Below are 5,000 nucleotides of genomic sequence, written 5' to 3' on the forward strand. Positions count from 1 at the left end.
TGACTATTCATATTATGGATTTTCATCTCTTTCGAAATTTCCATCCAGTAATATAATATGTGCTTAAAACACAACCAACTAAGGTCGATCATAAAAGCAACTTATTTAGCATAGTCTTACAACCCTCAACCATATGTAGTCCAAGCAGCACCTTAAAATTAATTAAAGTACCTTACAGCATGGACTGCGATATGCGTTCAAAATGTCGATGTTCATGTGTCCTGCAGTTCACACGATGACGCACAGTTTGCTGCGTTCTTCATCGACCCATGAGCCAAGTGATCCACCGCTTAGAGTGATATTTATTTTTTTCATATTTTTACATACGGTCACAATTCATTTTATTGAAAGAAATCAAAAATACACCAAAATCAATTGGCATATATCAATTTCTTCAATAATTTTCTATTTTACATACAAAGTTTGTTGCGAATGTCTTAGTTCTTAAATATCTCGCAATAGAAATTCAATTAAGAAAATCTAAATTGAAATAAAAAAGAACATTAACTTATAACAAGTATAAGTACAACTATAATTGTATGATTTTCAATGTATGATTTCAAAAAAACATTTATCCACCAGTACATTGTTTTTTTACGATCTAGGTTGATCGCTCAATGTATGAAATTTTCAAGTGTTTGAAAAATCCCAGTACATTGTGTATATAAAATATATACATTTTTGTTTTGTAAAAGTTTTTTGTTTGTTTTGCTCTTACCATATTGCTATGGAAAGAACGTTTTTGTTTTACGGTTGGAACACGTTAATGATCCTTCCGCAGGTTCACCTACGGAAACCTTGTTACGACTTTTACTTCCTCTAAATAATCAAGTTCGGTCAACTTTTGCGAAACATCCGTAACACACAAGGCGTTACAGTGATCACGTCCGGAGACCTCACTAAATAATTCAATCGGTAGTAGCGACGGGCGGTGTGTACAAAGGGCAGGGACGTAATCAATGCGAGTTAATGACTCACACTTACTGGGAATTCCAAGTTCATGTGAACAGTTTCAGTTCACAATCCCAAGCATGAAAGTGGTTCAGCGGTTTACCCGGACCTCTCGGTCTAGGAAATACACGTTGATACTTTCATTGTAGCGCGCGTGCAGCCCAGGACATCTAAGGGCATCACAGACCTGTTATTGCTCAATCTCATTATTGCTAGACGCAATTTGTCCATTTAAGAAGCTAGTGACCTTATAATGGGACAAACCAACAGGTACGGCTCCACTTTTATAAACACATTCAAACACTAACACATTTTACTGCGGTCGCGAATGAAGGCTATAAAAGCTTCAACACCATAATCCTGAAAGCATCTATTTAATATATTTGAGTCTCGTTCGTTATCGGAATTAACCAGACAAATCACTCCACGAACTAAGAACGGCCATGCACCACCACCCATAGATTCGAGAAAGAGCTATCAATCTGTCTTACACACTTATGTTCGGACCTGGTAAGTTTTCCCGTGTTGAGTCAAATTAAGCCGCAGGCTCCACTCCTGGTGGTGCCCTTCCGTCAATTCCTTTAAGTTTCAGCTTTGCAACCATACTTCCCCCGGAGCCCAAAAGCTTTGGTTTCCCGGGAAGCGACTGAGAGAGCCATGAAATTAGCTACACCCAATTGCTAGCTGGCATCGTTTATGGTTAGAACTAGGGCGGTATCTGATCGCCTTCGAACCTCTAACTTTCGTTCTTGATTAATGAAAACATCTTTGGCAAATGCTTTCGCTTAAGTTAGTCTTACGACGGTCCAAGAATTTCACCTCTCGCGTCGTAATACTAATGCCCCCAAACTGCTTCTATTAATCATTACCTCTTGATCTAACAACCAATGAAAGTAGAACAGAGGTCTTATTTCATTATTCCATGCACAAAATATTCAGGCATTTGGAGCCTGCTTTAAGCACTCTAATTTGTTCAAAGTAATTGTACCGGCCCACAACAACACTCGATGAAGAGCACTGAAGCAGGTTTAAATAGGAGGAACATACGCAAATACAAGTATTTAACGCATATAAGAACTCCACCGGTAATACGCTTACATACATAAGGTATAGTACAAACTACAATTATAGCTATACTACCCGTATGAAGCACAAGTTCAACTACGAACGTTTTAACCGCAACAACTTTAATATACGCTATTGGAGCTGGAGTTACCGCGGCTGCTGGCACCAGACTTGCCCTCCAATAGGTCCTTGTTAAGGGATTTAAAGTGTACTCATTCCAATTACAGGGCCTCTATTATGAGTCCTGTATTGTTATTTTTCGTCACTACCTCCCCGAGCTGGGAGTGGGTAATTTACGCGCCTGCTGCCTTCCTTAGATGTGGTAGCCGTTTCTCAGGCTCCCTCTCCGGAATCGAACCCTGATTCCCCGTTACCCGTTGCAACCATGGTAGTCCTAGATACTACCATCAAAAGTTGATAGGGCAGACATTTGAAAGATCTGTCGTCGGTACAAGACCATACGATCTGCAAGTTATCTAGAGTTCAACCAAAGTATCGATCTTGCGATCGCTTGGTTTTAGCCTAATAAAAGCACACGTCCCAAAGGTCCGTGTTTATAATGCATGTATTAGCTCTAGAATTACCACAGTTATCCAAGTAACTGTTAACGATCTAAGGAACCATAACTGATATAATGAGCCTTTTGCGGTTTCACTGTTAATTCGTGTGTACTTAGACATGCATGGCTTAATCTTTGAGACAAGCATATAACTACTGGCAGGATCAACCAGAATAATGTTTTAAATAGTATTTTTTTCAATCGAAATACCAATTTGAAAAAATCAACGAAATGCGCTGCAATAGCTACATATTCGTCTCTTTAAATCAAATTCTTTGGTATAATATTGTATTTTTTTCAATATTATTTTGTAATATTTTATTTCAACATTACTTCTTCACATCGCAGTGTAAAATATTTCTCAATATAATACACTTGATATTGAATATGAAATTAAAAATTTCATTTTTCGTTTACCATTTTGATAAACATTTTCAAAAATCACACATAATTTCTGAATATTTTCATTTCTCCTCATCATAGCAGTGTGTATGACTTACAAATTTTACTTTGCCTCATAACAACGCTACTAATCAAAAAAGAAAATTATATTCCTTTATTCTTACCTTCCATACATTCATTCAAATGCTTGCATGAAATTTAAGAAACACACCATGAATATGATGACCCAACTAAGTGCCATCGTCGTCGTTGTTTGTCGTTGCTTCACTTCATCCATCGACTGACTTGCTTGCTTGCTTGCTTATACTAACATGCGAGCTCGCTTGCCATTCGATCAACCACCACTCATAGCATCTCATTGATTCACTTCAAGTAAAATCAACGAAACCCATACTAAACACATAGCAAACACTAGCCATTGCTCGACTAAAATGCCGAATGACTGCTTGACTTGCTTGTGTGTCTGCTCTAGTCGCTGTGTGCTTGCCCAAGACACATCGTTCAACCACTAGCAATGCTTTAGTCGATATCATTCAGTATGCTCATAGTGAAATGATTTTTGTCTTCGACCATTGCTTTCATGACAGACCCATTACCTATAGTAGTTTCAACGGACATGTCTCGCAATTGTTATTTTTTCAACTTCTAAATACTTTTAATAATTAAAACCTATAACGATTTATAAAAACTTTTGACATTAAATATTCCCAACAAAATTATCTATCAGTTGACATAAAATTTTTTTTTTCTTTCCCGTACTTTTTGAGATATAAGCATTACAAAAAATAAAATAGCGGTTTTGGGGTACTTGCAAAACACGTATTTTTTTAATAAAAACTTAAATCGTTGTCCAAATTTCATAAACCATATATCATACGATCGGGAATGAAATTATGGATTTTTTGGTGGAAAAAAATTTCATATTTGTTGTTGTATATAATTTTAAAAAAATATTTTTTTTTTTCAAAAAAGGCCCAAAATCGCTAAATTGTTAATAAAATCGGTTATAGTCGATAGAATTAAACGAATCATTTTTTGTTTATTTCTACTAATAATTGCCATTATATTATGGAATAACATTTAAAAAAAAATAAAGCAGTGATTTAAAAAAACAAAAAAAATTAATTTTCCAAAATTTCCAAAAAAAATAATATTTTCAAAAAAACTATGTCATGTATCCAAAAACCCCAAATTCTTTGTCCACTAAAAAATATAACAAATTAAATCACATCGTTTGACATAGAAATCATTCATTTCCGTTCAAATTTCGATTTTTTATGAAATTTTTACTTTTTTTTTTGAGTTTGCCCAAAAATGGTCTTTTTCGAATAAAACTGCATGTGAATGTAGAAAATCTTAAAAACTCTTATAAAATTTATATATTTTTATAATGCTATAATATTTTCTTTTATTCTAAGATATAAAGCTCTAATATCCGTTAATATTTGGAATTTTTGCAAAATTTTTAAGAAAATAGACCAAAAACTGAAATAAAACGGAAATTTCACAAAAAATACACCTAAGGTTAACAGAAAATCATATTTTTTTATTTTTTCCATTAGAACTACGTACGCTTTAATAAACAAATTCATTTTGATGTATAAAACTTTTATTTCTGACAAATTCTATACATTTTATGGTAAATTTGATTTTACTCAAAAACGGGATTTTCGCAAAATTTTTACCAAACAATGAAAATATATAAATGTTTTCTTATTATGATGAAAGTACTAATAAATACAAACATTTTAATCTATAAAACCTGAAAATTGGTTAGATTTTCACAAATTTATATGAGTTTTTAGGGGAAATTTTTGACAAAGTCTTCAAATTTCAAAAATGTGCGTTTTTTTGATCGGCGGATTAAATTATTTGGATATACTTCAATGGAATGACCCCCTCAATATATTCTATTACTTAAAAACTCCAGAAGATAAATTCCTACTGTCCCTCTGCAACATTTAGTGCGAAAAATGCCGGCCCGGCGGGCCGGCTGCTCAAAATACCACTTTCTCGCTTGTCT

At 34.2% G+C, this 5,000-nt stretch overlaps 2 non-coding genes across 2 annotated transcripts; both read right to left on the bottom strand.

Moving 5' to 3' along the window:
- Positions 1-119: 119 nt before the first annotated feature.
- LOC142242775 (5.8S ribosomal RNA) lies at positions 120-298 on the bottom strand. The gene has a single exon (XR_012724175.1). It is a non-coding gene; the product is annotated as a 5.8S ribosomal RNA (ribosomal RNA).
- A 466-nt stretch (positions 299-764) lies between these two features.
- LOC142242780 (small subunit ribosomal RNA) lies at positions 765-2,750 on the bottom strand. Its single transcript, XR_012724179.1, has one exon. It is a non-coding gene; the product is annotated as a small subunit ribosomal RNA (ribosomal RNA).
- Between the last annotated feature and the right edge of the window lie 2,250 nt (positions 2,751-5,000).

This window comes from Haematobia irritans, unplaced genomic scaffold (genome assembly GCF_050003625.1).
Source record: "Haematobia irritans isolate KBUSLIRL unplaced genomic scaffold, ASM5000362v1 scaffold_6, whole genome shotgun sequence".
Lineage (NCBI taxonomy): Eukaryota > Metazoa > Arthropoda > Insecta > Diptera > Muscidae > Haematobia > Haematobia irritans.